The sequence below is a fragment of the Amblyomma americanum genome, unplaced genomic scaffold (genome assembly GCF_052857255.1).
Source record: "Amblyomma americanum isolate KBUSLIRL-KWMA unplaced genomic scaffold, ASM5285725v1 scaffold_69, whole genome shotgun sequence".
Classification (NCBI taxonomy): domain Eukaryota; kingdom Metazoa; phylum Arthropoda; class Arachnida; order Ixodida; family Ixodidae; genus Amblyomma; species Amblyomma americanum.
The window spans coordinates 312698-330166 of record NW_027526541.1 but is presented as its reverse complement, the minus strand read 5'-3'; the positions used below and the strand labels follow the sequence as shown (position 1 = coordinate 330166).

Below are 17469 nucleotides of genomic sequence, written 5' to 3'. Positions count from 1 at the left end.
CGGGACCGTTGGCAGAATCGACCCGGAGTTCCTCGCCGTGACATTGGGCCAAAGCTGCTCTGAAGCCTACTTGCGTCTGGTTTTGCTGGGATATTGGCACCAGCCGCTGAGACTCGTCTAGACGGAATGTCCCGCCACTTACCTGGAGTCCTGCCTGCCGCTGGTTCCGATCGTCGCTACCCATCGTTAGCATCTGACACTTCGAGCATTGCTTGTGTGCAGTCGCAAGCTTCAGCACCAGGTCGGTGGCCGTTCATCAGCGTCGCTGCTTGAATTTCTGTTTGTTTTTTTTTCTTTCATTTGAACGTTTTTTTGTTCTATACCGCACTGAGCAAGACAGTTCAGCACTGAGAAAGACTTCGACCAGACTTCTGTGTAACGCATGTAAAAAGTGGTCTGTGTGTCTTCTTCGTATTCCGGCGACGGAGTGGACAAACTTGCTTGAGTGAAGTAGAATACCGAGTCAAGCCTATGCGATGATGTCTCACCGTCTGTGAACTTTGATTTCTGCTCTTCAGTGTGCACCTGTGTGTTTTATTCTGCTCTCTCGTGCAAATTAAACAGTTTTCACCAGGCACTGGTGTGCGGTTTTCGAGTATTTTGTATCTTTCCTTTATAAAAAAAAACTGTCCCCGACATTGCATACAAGAGCTTGGTGGTGGTAGTGGTTTTATTAAAAATAATAGTAAAAAGGAAGGAAAAGATTTTTGATAGCCCCGGCATCTGCCATCGATACTGAAGCACCTGAGCTGGGGCAGCGGAAATAAAGGATAACAGGCAGAATGGAGAAATGAAATGAAAGAGGTGAGCGGACAGGAAGAGAGGATAGGGGGAGAAGTAATATGTACAAACTATTTACACAATAAGCCCCACGACACCCGACCTCACTTTCTCTCGGGGTTCACTTTCCTTTCACTGGCAGGTGACAGCCGAAACTCTTCTAAGTGACCACTTTCTCATCCATATCACCACCTCTCTTTCCCACATCCCTCGCTGTCATCCGGTTATTCACACTGACTGGCATGCTTTTCGCACTAATCTCGCCTCCGACTCCTTTCAATCCTACGACGACTGGACGTCGCGCATCTCTGCAGCGCTCACGTCCAGTAGCCGTCGCGTTCGCTCTCGTTACCCAATCCAGGACCCAGATCCACACCTTATCCGTTTATGGCGTCGCCGTAAACGTCTTCAACGCTCCTTTCGCTCCCAACCACACAATGCCCAACTTTCCTCCCGGATCACTGCTCTGCGGGCAGAGATCGTCGCCCACTGCGCCTCCCTCGAGCACTCTCGTTGGAGTGCTCTTTGTGATGGCCTTGATTCTGCATTGCACTCGCGATCCGCATGGTCTCTCTTTAAATCCCTCCTTGGCAATAAGCCTGCCCTTGCTCCCACTCTAGCTAAAGCCCTCACTCAGGGGACTCCTTCCGAAGTTTTTGATCAACTCGCCTCTCTCTACCTCCCGCCCCCTCTGGCACCCTCCTACCCGGTGTACTCAGGTGGACCTAACCCCGATCTGGACCAATGCTTCACTCTCCGGGAGCTCGAATCTGCTCTGGCTGCTAATTCTACACGCTCGGCTCCCGGTGAGGATGCCATTACATACACCACACTTCGTAACCTTCCTGACTGCGCCAAAGAATTCCTCCTTCAAACCTACAATGAGGCCTGGGAGAGCGGCTGCTTGCCGAGCTCCTGGACATCCTCCCTTATTTCTATGATTCCAAAGCCGGGCAAACCTCCCTCTCTCTCTAACCTCCGCCCAATCTCTCTGACGTCGTGCGTTGGTAAGACCCTTGAGCGAATGGCTCTGACTCGCCTCTCTGATTTTCTTGAAGCACGGGAGTTCTTCCCCCATTCTCTCATTGGTTTCCGACGCCGCGTCTGTGCACAGGACATGTTTCTGATTCTCCAGCAAACGTTCCTGTCCCCTACACCCACTGAAATTTACGCACTTGTGACTGTCGATGTTCGCAAGGCCTTTGACGGTGTTTGCCACGATCACATCCTTTCTCAACTCGCCTCTTTGGATTGTGGCTCCCGCATGTACTCCTATATCTGCTCATTCCTCTCTAAACGTGTGGCTCGCTTTCGAGTAGATACCCACTTGTCTAACCCACACCACCTCACCCGTGGCACTCCTCAAGGTGCTGTTCTCTCTCCTACCCTTTTCAATCTCGCTATGGCCCCTCTCGCCTCCCAGCTAGCTGAAATTCCCGACCTGCATCATATATTTTACGCCGATGACATCACTCTCTGGTGTTCATCTGGCTCTCCCGGTCACGTACAGGACACCCTGCAACGTGGCCTAGATCTCATCGACTCCTTTCTCACCACCGCTGGCCTCTCTCCTGCTCCTGAGAAATCCGAGCTTCTCCTTCTCAACCATTCCTCCTACCAGCGCTCACACAACCACTTCGTCTCTCTCCACCTTTCTGGCTCTCCCATTCCTGTCGTCACACAGTGCAAAGTTCTTGGCTTCCCTTTGCATGCGGCTAAGAATGTGCAAGCCCTCCACCGCGCTGTCACCACCTGCCACTCTGTAACTCACCTCCTACGGCGCGTGGTCACTCGAGGCTCAGGTCTCCACGAGGCTCACGCGTGCCGCGTTGCCCACGCGCTGGCCCTCAACAAAGTCTTGTACTTTGCACCCTATGCTTCCTTCAATCAGACTCAACTTAACGCTCTCGAGACTGCCCTTGTGGGCCTCTACAAGGCAGCTCTCAACCTCCCTATCACTACCTCTACCACTAAGCTCTTTGCCACAGGCCTCTTCCATCCTCTTCGTTCTCTTCTCAGTCTCCATCGTGACTCGCAACTTGCCCGGCTTTCCCTTACCCGTCAGGGTCAGTGGTTATTGACTCAAGCGGGTATCTCGCCCATTCCAATCTCCCCGTTTACCTCTCCTATTCCCACCCCCGCTCCCAATCTTCGTATCCTTCCCCTCCCGACCAACATGTCCCCCGTCCTGCACGCCGGACGTCGTCATGCGGCCGCACAGCACCATTCCCCTCTCTTTGATACCCAGGGTGTAGCCTACACGGATGCCTCCTTCGTGGCTCCTCGAGGTTCCTGCGGCTACGCCCTGTACCATCCACACCTCCCTGTTCCTGAAACCCACACCAGCAGGCCGTATCTACACCCTCCAGACGCATTGTCCCTCGAGGTCCTCGCCATTGCGCATGCCCTCCAGTCATTTGCCCTCCTTCCCTCTCTCCAAGAGTACACAGTCTATTCAGACTCACAAGCCGCTATACACCACATACAGAAACGCACCCTGACCCCTTCTCTCCAACAGGAGGTCGAACGAGCGGTCTCCGCACTGCAGCCTTCCATCGTTTTCCTCCGCTGGGTCCCTGGGCATTCAGGAATTGACGGCAATGAGCTGGCCCATCAGCTCGCCCGCGACACACTTTTCCGGGCACCGTTGATCCCCTGGCCCAAGCCCTCGGAGGACGGTGGGAGGCTCACCCTTCGCCGCACCATAAAAGAGGTCTACCTTGAGCTCCGCCTCGACAAACGCCTTTACCCTCCTCCTCATCCATCACTCACGGTGCCGGAGTCTCGCCTTCTTCGGCACATTCAGATGAATGCAGTTATCACCCCGTCCCGCCTCTTCCTCTATCGCTATCGATCGGACCCTTCCTGTCCCAACTGCCCCTGCATCTATGCGGACCTGGCCCATTGCCTCTTCTATTGCCCGGCTGCTCAACAGTCGGGTTCCTTCCCCCCACCCTTTCTATCCATCACCACCTGGCTCGACTGGCTTGGCGCTGAAGGGGAAGAAGAACAGCGGCTTCTGGTCGCCCAGGCGGTCGACATGCTCGGCCTCTAAATTATGGTCGAATAAAAGTCTTTACTACTACTACTACTACTACAATAAGAAATGTGTCCAGGTTGTGCGCGTGATTAGTTCATTTTAGAGGAATTAAATCACACACGCGCACAGCACTGTGATGGTTACAACTCGAGTGGGGCGTCCAGTTACTAATCGTTCAAGGTAGAACTCGCGGAGCGTTCAGTCACTGCGTGTAACTACCTGACGGAGAACAGACGGGACGTCAAGCCCGTGTGTTCGAGGAATGCACAGAGGCTCACCAAAGTTCGCTCGCGAGTGCGCGCACTGCCCTGCGGCCACAATACAAGAGCGTGAAATCACGTTTTAATGCGGCGGATAGTAGTCGGAGCTGCATGGTTTTAGACAAAGAGGTCTGTCCGTAAAGTTGAGTGGATTAATAATAAATGCATCGTCGTTCCAAAAAGAAATGCAGATAAGGGACTGCAACACCAATATCGACACTAAATCTGGTGATCGTGCTGGCTGATCAGAACCATCCGCGTGCAGTCGCGGCCGCAATAATATAAAAGCACGCTTCGGTGCTCTATGCCACCTCAGGCATGACGAAAACAAAAAGTGCGAAAGGTTTTTAAAGTACATGTGCGGCAGCAACAGCGGGGTTTGGTTGCTTTCGTTTTTGAGATTTTGAACGTAACGTGCACTGCTTCTTCAAAAAAAATTGGAGGAGGAACGCGACAGCATGCTGCAGCACTGCCCGGGTGTCCACGGAACGCCATCGCCCGTTCGGCGCGACGCCTTGCCCGTTAGAAAAATCGCTCTGTTATACCTACTGTGAAACGGACGCGCGGAGTGGCAGACCACTTAAGAAGCGCTGCCAGACGCCTTGCCGAAACGCGCGGGACTCAAGTTGCAGTTGTAGCTCGTCCGCACGTCGTTCTCGACAAACCCGATGCCACGAACGCCAGCCTAGCTTCCGCGCCGAACGAACGGGCAGCAAGCCGCTAGCTTCGTGGTGAACGCGCTTTGGATGTGCCCTGCGTTGTTCGCCGCTCAGCGCGTGACGAGAGATATGTCAGACGCGTCACTTCATTTCCTTAAAATCAATCATTTCATTTCATTTTCCTTTCCTCACGGCGCGGTTCGGGTGTCCACACACTGGGCTTCTTTTTTTTCATCAGCATATTGTCTTTGTGTCGCGCGTTCGCATCACGCGAAGGAACGCGCTAGTGCTCTGCGCCAGCTCATCACGCGCCACGTTCCGTCTACGCCTTTCTCCATATTCCAGGCTGTAACGCGAGTGCTTGCGAGCCCTCGTTCTGCACGACACCACAAGACGAAGCCTGCCGGTTTCTGCTGTCGCACCATGGACGCTGGGCAGGCATCGGGAGAAAGGTCTCTGGAGGCCCACCGAGACGCTGTCGTGCACCGCCGCCCGAGGCTAATCAGCATACGGGCCCTGGGCCGCGGCCAGCCCTTAGCCGGGATCGTGCGCAGGATGGAGCTCGAGATCCCCGCCATCGATCTGGGCCGAGGCTTCGTAGAATTCGCCTTGCCTGGCGTTATGCTTCTCGACAATCGTCGCCTGCTGTTGCAGGGCGGCTAGACTGCGTGTCCCGCAACGTCCTGGCTGCCGCTGGACATGATCGCAGCTCCCGGTCAGTGACAACTGGCACTTCTAACAACCTCTTGGAACAACCGGATTCTTCAGGACCAGGTCGGTAGTGGTCAGCCGCGACTCAGACGGACTCGTTGACTTTTTTCCTCCAGCATTTTTTTTTTTGCATTAATCAGGACACTCCGTCCAAGGTGGTCGTGGAACAGTACTCGTGTGGTGTGTGCCAATGTCGGGGTTCCAGCGGCGGAGTCGACCAACTTGCATGTAGAAGTAGAATGCTATGTCGAGAATTCCTCACTGTGAGAACTTTCAATTCTTCCTTGTCTCCTCACCTTGCACCCCCCTCCCTTGTGTGTTCAAAACTCTCCTCTCAAAATAAAATGTGCCAGGCAGCCTATAGCACTCTAAAAAAAAACGTGTCATCCTAGTCTCTTTGGGGGGTCACTTATCACTGATCTGACATCTTTTTTAGGTGTAAGGTTATGCTAGTTCTTGGAGACTAACTATTTATGCTTTTGCACATAGTGTAACGTTATGCTTCTAATAGCCTAAACTTGCACTGCAATAAGAAGAGGAACTTTAAGCCAGCTAGGTATAACATTACGGCTTCCTAAGAGGGGCAAATGCTAAAGACAGCATAAACATATCCTAGCATGAAAGGTGCAAGCTTGCACCTTCAACAGGTGAATTTATGCTACGTCTAGAAGTGCAAAGCTACTTTGTCAAAAACTAAACTTACATCGACAAAAACAGAGCGAAGTTTGCGCCCCTGTGGTGCTAGCGTATACCCTCACAAGGTGGATAATGTTACCCTTTTAAGAGTATAAGGTAATGCCCAATTGCAGAGGCTATCTATGCACTATCCGGTGGTATATATATATATATATATATATATATATATATATATATATATATATATATATATATATACTGTCCACACAAGAGCCCTGTTACCCTTCTGTAGCGTAAACCTGCCCACTGAATGCAGGACTAAAGCTGACCCATAGGGTGCAAGCCGTAGTCTTTCTGGAAGTGCAGGCAGTGTTGAAATCTTGAGACAAATCTTACATCTGAGGTAAGCTGTGTCATCTCGTGTTCAGGTGCAGGTACTACTGCAGAATGCACACAGAGGATTTATCAAACAATCAGACAGAAATATACCGTCGTGTTTATTTTTCCACATGCTACACCATATTACAGCAATGGCCCCGGCAGTCTTCTCCATACAGGTGGGGGCAGTACGCGCCATGTAATTGACCTGCACAGAGAAGAAAACATGTAATAAACTTTCCAACTACAAAGCTTAGTACGACGTGGCCACGGGCTTAGTTCATGTCTAAAAATGTAAACTGCACAAAAGGCAGGAATAAAGGGTGATGCATGAAAACAATGCCACAAGTGCAGGCTTCTAACTGTTTATTAATGAGAACCAAGATCAGAAAATCTATGCAGAAAAAACAAAAAGACGTCCCAAATAACAAATACTTAATTGCTCGCATATGCTCACATAATCGCAAGCACACTGGCTTGTCAAGAAAAAAATTCATGCTGTGGCCAACAAAACAAAAAACCACTAAGAAATCACAAAAATCCAGAATATTGTTCCCAGCTCTAGGGTCAAACTGTAGGCATCCCCGATGCCGGACTACTGGGAGGGTCGTGTCAAGAAAAAGACGTTTGAAATGGAAACTAGTAAAAGGTGAGAAAATAAAATGCAAGTGAACAAATCCTTCTTTCCATTCTCATGCATTTAGTTCTCCATATTATTTTCATTTACTTTCATTGTTAAATAAGTCTTATCCCTCACCTGCACTTCTACTTGTTTGCTGCTTTTCCATTCCATCATCTATGAATTTTCATTTCTGCTTTCAGAATATGCCTTCCCAGTGGTCTGATTGATTGAGTGGCTAAGGTTTTATGCAGCCCCTGGTCTTCCCAGTGGTCTGATTTATTCAGTGGCTAAGGTTTTATGCAGCCCCTGGTAACACTATGGTTCTGGTCTCTGATGCCACAGTAAGGTTTTCAAAGGTTCTTATCCTACACCTGTCTTCCCCGAGGTGCAGTTGATTTGGCGGATGACATGTAGCACAAAGTGCAGACAATGGGCACACGGAAGACGAGGCAGGTACAAGGAAGTTCGACTTTATCAAACGTTTAAACACAGGACAGGCACACACACACAGAATAAAACTGAAGCAGCACGCTTGACCCTACAAACACATGAGCTCCAAGCTCTTTTCTCACAGCTTATTGAAACCGCGGCTTGCCACTTCGCTCGTTCGAAGCCCAACGCAAAAAACGAATGAAAATATGCAGCGTGCACTCTTATAGCGTCATCCGAATGTTCGAGAGACGAGCGAGGGCATTGGGAGAGGAAGTAGGTGCCGCGGAACTGACACTGTTGTTCCCCTCTCCGCCCACCTTTGGGACGCTGCTCCCGGCTTCTAGAATCGCTCAGCCGCGCACCGCAAAGTCATGGTCGCGAGAGAGGAGGACCTGGCCCGTGCGCTGGAAAGCAATCGGGAGCGCGCGTGCACACGAAAGCCTTCCAGAGAGTTCCACACTTTCTCTTTCGGCAGCGGGCGCGCCGAGAGCACCCGGCGCTAGCCGCAGCGGCCTTACATGCCCCACCATAAGAAGATTGCTGGGCTTTTTTGTCCGGCCAATCTGAACACAAACTCAAGGCCGCGACTCGTCGGCTGAACATCTGAAGTTCACATGCACAGTTCTAATGTACTGTCGATTTCCAACGTGCACTGCTTTTGCGGCAAGTCCTATATCTTGCAGTTTTCACAGTGTGACGAACAATGTCTTTGGGCGGTTCGCAAATCATCCACGCACACAATGGCAAACATATCCATACAGGTGAGCGGGAACGTTGACGCCCACCAGCGTGCGTGACTCAGGCTTACATAATAGACTAATCTTGCCAAGTAGAATTCGGGAGCTGGGAAAACGCGTCGGCGTTTCCATTAGACGACCCTTTTCTGTTGCTGACTGTGACATTATACCGCTGCAATGCAAGCGCCCACCTGGCGAGTTTGGCGCCATATGCCGTACTCGTGGTAAGATGGGACAGAGGGTTATGGTCCGACACTATGCGAACCTGTTCTTCGAATACCCAGTGCTCGAATTTTTCCAGTGACCAAATAATTGCAAATGCTTCTCGTTCTATTGTGGACTAACGTGCCTGAGTTGGGGTGAAGCGGTGGCTGGCAAATGTGATAGGCTTCTCCCGGCCATCTTTCCCCATTTGCGCGAGACAAGCATCAGCTGCAATTTTGGAGGCATCTGTAAAAAGCCAGAACGGCTGTTCTAAGTCTGGCGTGCTCAGAGACATCGCATGGCAAAGTGAATTTTTCAGCCATTCCAGTGCCCGCAGTGCCTTGGCCGACCATGGAATCAAGTTGGGTACCCCTCGCTTCGTCAAGGCTGTTAACGGCGCTGCTACCTCTGCGTAGTTCTTTACGTACTCGCGGCAGTAGCTGCAGAGCCCAAGGAGACTGCGCAGCTGTTTTTTGGTGGTTGGTGGCATGATATCTCTAATCGCCGCTAACTTTTCTGGGCCCGGCGAATGCGTTCCACCACCTACAACTTGGTTGAGGTATTTAATGTGACTTCACGCAATTTGGCATTTCTCCGCATTCACCCGAAACCCTGCCTTACGTAGGCGGAGAACTGCATCTAGCTGTTTCAAATGGTCATGCCATGTCGCGGAGAATATGGCTATATCGTCTAGGTATGCCAAGGCATAATCTTGGTCTTTTGCCAGCACTGTGTTCATGATCTTTTGAAACGATGCCGCCGCATTCTTCAAGCCGAATGGCATGACGCGCCAGGCATATTGACCGTCATGCGTGGCAAAAGCAGTCATATGCCGACTCTCTGGGGCCATAGGTACTTGCCAGTACCCACGACGTAAGTCTACTAGCGTGATGAACTTAGCATGTCAGACTTTCAGTAGAAGCTCTTGTGGGTGCGCCATAGGAAATGCATCGGCGCATGTAGCCGCATTCAAAGTGCGATATCTATGCAGAGGCGCACTGAACAGTCTTTCTTCCCGACGCATACGACGGGGTGTGCGTACTTGATCACGATTGGGTAAATCAGTCCCATTTCCGAGAGTTGGTTTACTTGTCGACTGACTTCGGTCTTTAGAAGCTCTGGGACTCTATACAGGAATGACCATTTAGGTTGGTGCCCATCTTCTAGCCCGATGCGATGCTTTCCGACCTTTGCAATACCCGGCATCTCGTGAAACAGGTCCCAGTATTTCGCGAAGACAGTCCCTACATCAGCGCACTGCTTCTCACTTAAGTGAGCTAGTTTTTCCTGAGTCAGCGGAGCAATACTTTTACCATGTGGTATGCGGCGTGTGTATTCTACTTCCCTGAACTCTGCGTCTTCATCAAGAACGACACCCATGTGCCCGGTTCTAGTGTAGTACGGTCGGTGGCGATTTGCATGTACAGTGGAGCTTGTACGCCCTCCAATGTCGATCCGCTAAGAATGCTCCCTTTCGCGCGCAATAACTGTAAAGGAGCCCCGCCAGGTTGGCGCTAGTTTTGTGTCACGATCGGTGTCGAAGAGCAGTACACGGTCCCCGACATCAAACGTTTTCTGCTGTGTCGCCCGGTTGTAAGACTGCGCGTAGCTACCCTGCCGCGCGCTTGCTGTGAGCCCGGCCTCGTCCGCAGCGATCTCGAGTTGTTCGCGTAACTGCTTCAGATATCGCGCTGGTTCCTCCCGTAAGGTCCCCAGGAATGGCACTTCACCTGTCCAGGTTCCTAGTAGAATCGCGAGCAGTCCTGTCGGGTTTCTACTGTAAAGCAACCTGAATGGTGCGACACCCGTTGTTTCGTGGGGGACTTCTCTATATGCCCAAAGAACATAAGGGACCAACCTGTCTCCGTTTCTTAGGTTTTTTGTATGACGTGGTACAGCATATTTTTTAATATGCGGTTCCATCTCTCCACCGTGCCATTGCTCTCGGGATGCTCTGGCATGAAAAAGCGAGGTGAATAGCCTAGCCTAGACACCATTTCCTGCGTCAGTTGTGATTTGAAGTTTGTCCCTTGGTCCGAACATATCACTTCCGGTACGGCTAAAGATCTCTAGCAAGGCACTGCATTTTGCCTTCGCTGGTAATGATCGCAAGCACACAACTTCTGGCCAGCAGGTACAGAGGTCAACAAAGCAAAGGGCACACTTGTGTCCTCGGGGCAACGGTACCTCAAGAGGTTCAACCATGTCGACATTTACGATCTGGAAGGGATGTTCAGGTCTGGAGGTCTGGTGAGCGGTGTAATAAGGATTCTGTCAGTTTGGAATCTATCCGACCGAATCTGACACGTGTGACACGTTTTACAATGCTCGGCCATGTCTGCTTCTAGTCCAGGCCAAAAGAAGTTGTATTTTATTCTGGCTTTGGTCTTCTTCGGGCCCAAGTGGCCTCCCCAAAGTGAGTCGCGTGCCAGCGTCAGGACATCCTTCCGCCTTTCAGCTGGCGAAACAAGCTGCTTCACCTTTGTGCCTATGATTGTGTCCTGATGGAAGAGTAGCCCGTCAGACACAAACATTCCCCCTTCCCTTCTTTGGCATCGGCCCACGCTTTTGTCAAGCTGTCGTCGCCAATTTGAGCCTCGCGTAATTTTACACGTTGACTCGCTGCATCGCGTGCATCGGCGTCTTGTTCAATCACCGTATCGGGGGTCATATCGGGGCTTCCCTCACATGCTGTCGCCTCAGAGTGCTCACGGCACGTAGTCTCCTGAACATTGTTTGTAGGCCCAGTCGCAGTGAGCTGGTTTACGGCCCATGTCTCACTGCCGTGGTCCAGTTGCTGTATTAGCTCCCAGTCCTCTCGCGTGATCCAGCAATTCAGGTCTTTCGAGAGCTCGATGGTAAGGGCGCACACAACGTGTGCTCTCTGGGGGGTCTCCACAGTTAGTCTCTGACGTCTCAAGTTCATAGGTATAGTGACTAGCGCTGCATCAACCTTCTTGTCAAAGGCGCAGACCAGTTTGATCCTGCTTGCAGGCTTGCGATATTCACTCGGCACAATGTCTTCCCTAACCACAGTAATCTCCGCGCCCGTGTCGACGACGGCGTTGGTGGGCACACCAGCGCATTCTGTCTCGACTTCTTGTAACTTAGAGGTCCGCACGCAGTCATTCTCTGCTCGTGTTTTTATCTCAGCGACCAACGCGTCGTCACCTTGAACTATCTCACAAGCCCGTCTGCTTTCCTCGGTTGCTACTGCCACCCTGTTGGTTCGCGCCCCCTTTGCGGTGACGTTGTCCTTCTTGCGATTGGCGATCTGCCCAGAGGCCAGAATATTTCCAGCAATATGCGCCTCTTTGTGACATGCGAAGCAGCCCGTCCGCTTTCTGGTGCTTACTTCGCTCTCCTTGGGACTCTCAGGCGCTGCCGACATTGGCCGCACCGCTCTTCCTTTCCCTTAGCATCCTCGAAAGTGTCGAGCTCGTGCGCCAGCTCCTTAGGTGTAAGCCACTTTTCGCCCTCGCGCAGACGGATATACTCCAATCCTTCAGCGCTAAGGACGCATTTTATGCGGTCCGCTATCATTAGAGAAACTATTTCTTCTTTTGTTTACGACCTTCTGGCTCGGAGGTAATAATCAAAGTAGGCACGCGTACAGAAGGCAAATTGCATCCAAGTCTCGGCCTTCCCCTTACATGCCTTCTCGAACACTTGAAGTATTGTGACGGGGTTAGCTTTAGCTCGCTGAGTACTGCGGCCTCGAGTGCTGCGGCCTCGGGTTCGTACTCGAGCTGTGACTGGTTCATTGTGAATGTGGCGTCTTTCTTTCGCGCCTGTCCCTGGAGCGTCAATCTGACTAGAGCCTGTCCCTGGAGTGTCAATCTGAGTAGTGTCTGTCCCTGGAATGTCAATCTGACTACTTCCCCCTGCTTTGTTCTTACCCACTCTTCGCCAGCCAACACTACGCACCTCCCAGCTCTAATGCCTGAGCTACACACGCCAACGGACGAAAGAAATCCCGCTCACCTAAGCAACCGTAGCTCCTCCCCGCCGCGTTGCTCCTCTCTGTAGGGGCCACTACTTGACATCGGTGGCTCGGACCGCCGCCGGTTGTGGTCCCTAGGTCCCCTGCACACGTCCAAGACTCCGCTCCCTCGTTGAATGACCGGTGGTCTAGATGAGCGCAGGAAGACGTTGCGCCTGGCTCACGATACGGGCTGGCTCTTGCGGAGTGCCGGTGGTTGCCAAATCCTTGTCGACTGCGCCAGTAAGGTTTTCAAAGGTTCTTATCCTACACCTCTCTTCCCCGAGATGCAGATGATTTGGCGGGTGACGTGTAGCACGAAGTGCAGACGATGGGCACACGGAAGACGAGGCAGGTTTAAACACAGGACAGGCACACACACAGGGAATAAAACTGAAGCAGCATGCTTGACACTACAAACACATGAGCCCCAAGCTCTCTTCTCACTGTTTATCGAAGCCGGAGCTTGCCACTTCACTTGTTCGAAGCCCAATGCAAAAACCGAGTGAAAACATGCAGCGCGCACTCTTATAGCGTCATCCGAATGTTCAAGAGATGAGCGAGGGCACTGGGAGAGGAAGTAGGTGCCACGGCACTGACACTTGTTTCCCTCTCCGCCCACCTTCGGGACGCTGTCGCGGCTTCTAGAATCGCCCAGCCGCGCGCCGCTAGGTCAAGGTCACGAGAGAGGAGGACCTGTCCGCGCGCTAGAATGCAATAAGGAGCGCGCGTGCACACGAGAGCCTTCCAAGGAGTTCCACACTTTCTCTTTCTGTGCCAGGCGAGCCGAAAGCGCCCGGCGTAGCCACAGCGGCCTTACAGCCGATATATGTATTGTAGCCCATGATGTGAATAAAAAGGGAAGTGTAGGTGATTAGCTAAGTGTCAGTGATATTGCCAGCTGTAATTATCAGTATGTTCTGCTTTCCCTGCATACATTACCTGCGAATTCATTTCCTATTAGTAAACAACAGGAGGCTTGTGCCTGCCATGGCTTTTCTGGGTGCATCCCATTGTCGCTGCCTTTTGAAACAGTTTAAATTCCTGGAAAAAAGGTTGAACATGACAAAAGCCCATGCACTATAAATTATAATAAGGAAGAGGACGCACTCCTTTGTCAAGCCAATCTAATACCCCTTTCAAACGGCATTCCTCAAAGAAGCAAAAGCTTAAAAGGGCAGCGACGCAGCTACACGGTGCAGCCCAAAGGTGTAACTGTCGTTCAGGCTTAGCACCCGCTGCTGTGCTTGAGCCGGCTGAAGTGAGTGTTTTAAAATTAAAGTGTATTCTGTTCATTCGTTGAGCTCGCACAATTTTTTTTCATTCTAACTGCTTCCTTAAAAGAACTGCAGCAGCTACTCTCATCAGCAGCAGCAGGTTTTGTGTACTGCCTTGGCAACACCAGGGGCACTCGGTGTTGCTGCAACACTTTCACTGCCTTGAAATCTGGGCATAAAATATAAACACCCGTAGTAAAAGCAAAGCCAGACACACCTTTCGTATTTAAAAAAAACATGTTTTCAAACATTGTTGGCTGTATCTATTTTTTTATTGCTTTTACTTTTTGACAATTTGTTGCACTGTGATCACAGGTTCCCGAAGGCCGCGCCTTTGGGCTCCAAAGGTCTCTGACGGGCGCCTGAGCCTCCAAGGCCCTTAGCGGCAAAGGCGCAACATTTGTGCCGTGCAGCTGCACTCCTTACGCCTTTGGATATAAGGACCTGAATCTCAAAGACCTTTGCGGTGCCCGTGTGACAGGGGTATAACAGGGGTATATAAGTGGTATGTGACAGGGGTGACAGAGACTTACCAACTCGCCCAAATTTAAGCTTTACTCAGGGGTAAAAGGCTTTTTGGGTGCCCCTCCTAACATCACCTAATGTTGAAATAAAGGCATTTGTATCTGTTTGTATTTTAGGGTACCACTCCTGGTAAACAAGGAAAAGCTTCTGGCTAAAACTGAAATAATTGCCAGGCCAGCTTACACAGCTAAAGAGTCGTCTCCACTCATGTGGTAATCAGATGACGTCGTACACACAAAATTATAGGGATTATTATAATAAATGTAGCTTTAGTTCAGGTTCATAGCTGCATGGTTTTACACTACGTTTCTCTACATTATGCCTGTGCAAAAAGCTTTGCTTACTCAACCAGCTTTTACTGAAACACTACATTAATTACAGAGGCAGCATAAAATAATCTCCTTCTAAAGCACTATTTTTGCTCGAACAAATTCTACACCTCGACTTTTTATATACATAGTGCTGCTTTATCCAATGCTTGCAGAATATGCAGCAGCAGTAATTCTGATGAATTACATTTTGCCGGAACAGTAGAATGCAACCTCATATTATGTAACATTTTTTCAGATGCTTAGCATGATTAAACTGTAAATATTGACAGACAGCATGAGAGAATGGCTATTAGAACAGTTACCTTCCATATCTGCTGTCACATGCAGGCCACCTGAGCTTAATTAATTTTTAGGTTCACTCCATTGTGAAAATGCGAAAATATTATGGGTTCACGTCAGCTATGGAAATTATTCACATCAGTGAACATCACCTTCCTGCTGAAGAAGGAAGTGTTCACAGTGCAAAGGAGACAAACAGTCTCGCATAGTTGCACATCAAATTTAGCTTCACATGCGTAAACAGTGCTAGTCATATCTGTTTGGTAGCATGCCAGCCTGCCAAGGATTCTGTGCATGATTTTTTTCTGACTTTTCCTGCACATATTGCAGGCAGCGCCCCTGAACTAATTCAATATGGAACCTTTGCTGAAGTCCAGCCTACTTTTTCAAAAAAAAAAAAAAACTGCATTGATACTTCACACAACAAAAAAGATCACAATTATTCAAACCAATATTCAAAAATTCCTTCACTACTAAGTCCTCCAAAACAGCCAATGGTTCCAAAATCTGTCTAATAGAATGGCTGTAGCTGCACAAAATAGTATACTATGTTCACTGATGGACATCAAGCAATGATGAGCATGCTGCAATGTCATAATTACATAATAAAATACATACCACACAAATCTAGTCTTGACTACTCGTGCGGTTTTGAAGAAGCCAGGCTGAACTTCAGTGCCAGGAGCAACAGTGCTTGTGTGCCTTTGCATCCCTCCTGCTGCCAGGAGCACTGCAAGAGAAGCACCATTGATGGCATTAGTCTAACGGTTGGTCATAACTTGTATAATAATTAAACCACATAATGGCAGTGCACATGCTCAAGAAACAGCAGGAATATTTTGACAGTGAGAAACCACAACATTTCAATCAAAAGTTTATCCAGAACAGCACTTGTCACGTATTTATAAGAGACGTAACTGACGCAGTGCACTAGTTTATACTGGACAGCTGCTCGCACAGTAAGCATAGACAAACTTCTTACACTACAATCGCTGCGTACCACTGAATTGTCACTAAGTGCCTGACATAATTAACTTATTGTCTAACAACAGCAAGTGTAGAAGAAAGAAAGAACTATATTGTTACTGCTTACAAGGTTCAAAATATTCATAACAGAAAAAGCTTAGAAACTACACTACAAAGTCTACAATCTCACACAAGGATTGCGTGCTGAACTGAACTTAAGAGAATACAAGAGCACAAAAAGAGGTGACAGACTGTATGCTTTTGTGGTCAAATGTTTGGTCACCAACTAGCCCAGCCCTTTTTACTTGCAAAAAGAACTAAAAAAGACCACTTTTCACCATTAGTCCTTCGCCTGACTGAAGGATAAGTTATTAGCACCATTCGTACACGCACCTTCCATTCGAATACAGTAAAACTGCTGGCATGATAAGTCACCCTCTGGGTTAGCAAAGAATATTGCAAGGTGTGTGCGAAAAAGGCCGCACGCCAGGAAACGCACAACACAAATGAGCTGCGAATTTCTTGACTATCAACGTTCCACGTTTACTGTTTTATCGTTTGCTTTTTGCTCAACAGTAAAAAAAAAAAAAAATTACGCCCTCCATTCACACACGAGAGAAGAAAAAAAAAGCGACCTGGCAGGTGGAGTCTTCTTGTAGCGCTAAAATTATAACAGGTTTACTGTCCAATGAGAATCAGATATAGTGCTGCGGTAGATATGAGCACTTCGCGCAGTACGTCGTGCCACAGAAGCGTGCACACTAATTTACTCGCCCTTTTATGAACGGAGACTGCTTTAGACATACCTCATCCTGAATGGTCGTCAGGAGGGACAAACACGTTGCGTTGAAGAGACGACAGGCAATATTCTTGCGCGGAGGATCCGAAGGGTCAGAGCCTGCAGCGAAAGAAAGCATTGAGAATGATCGTGCGTTGTACACGAATCGGCTCCCTCCGGCCGCTACGGAGTCAGCTCAAAAAAAAAAAAGACAGCAACAAGTACCGGCTCGCGCACACAATCAATGATAAAACATCGTTATTCAATACACCATAATTTGATGGTAGGTGAAAACCACGTAAGACCAAACGAAAAGGTCACTTACATGTACGGTTGAAATTTGGCGCAAAGAATTCGTACGATGAGCTCGCCGCGAAGATCTGGCGTGCGCTGTTTCTTCCAGACGTTGACCCTTTCGCGAAGGTGTCGCTCACTGCAGCGGCACGCAGCCATGAAGCGTGCACGACGAAGTAATCGCACAACCGAATTCAAAAAGCGTTGTAAACAGCTAGACAGCTACGGACTACGGTGGCTACGGCTAGAGTCAGCGCAAACATCGGCTTCTTCTTCGACTTTAAGAGTGCAAATAGCCAATCCAAATAGACAGGCACGTGACCTAAAGAGCGAAGGGAAAAGTATAAAATGTAAAAAAAGAAACAGTGCTTCGCGTCTTCTGTTCGGCAGGGAGCCGCGCTTGCCCTCTTTTCCTTTTCTCCTCTGACTGAGGGAACGTCACCCAACATGTTTCTCAGCAGTGCTCCACGGTAACGCTGCCCGCATGCGGGGCGACAGGCTTCGGCGTTTTCAATGTGCGGGTTGCTTGCATTCTTCTTACATACGCCCCCCTCTGCCCATGTTACCCTACCCATGC

General features: G+C 49.7%; 1 long non-coding RNA gene across 1 annotated transcript; it reads right to left on the bottom strand.

Moving 5' to 3' along the window:
- Positions 1 to 6562: 6562 nt before the first annotated feature.
- LOC144112346 (uncharacterized) lies at positions 6563 to 17156 on the bottom strand. Its single transcript, XR_013310220.1, has 5 exons — positions 16924 to 17156; positions 16627 to 16718; positions 15473 to 15584; positions 12444 to 12676; positions 6563 to 6672 (listed from the first exon to the last, which is right to left on the bottom strand). It is a non-coding gene; the product is annotated as an uncharacterized LOC144112346 (long non-coding RNA).
- Positions 17157 to 17469: the final 313 nt, after the last annotated feature.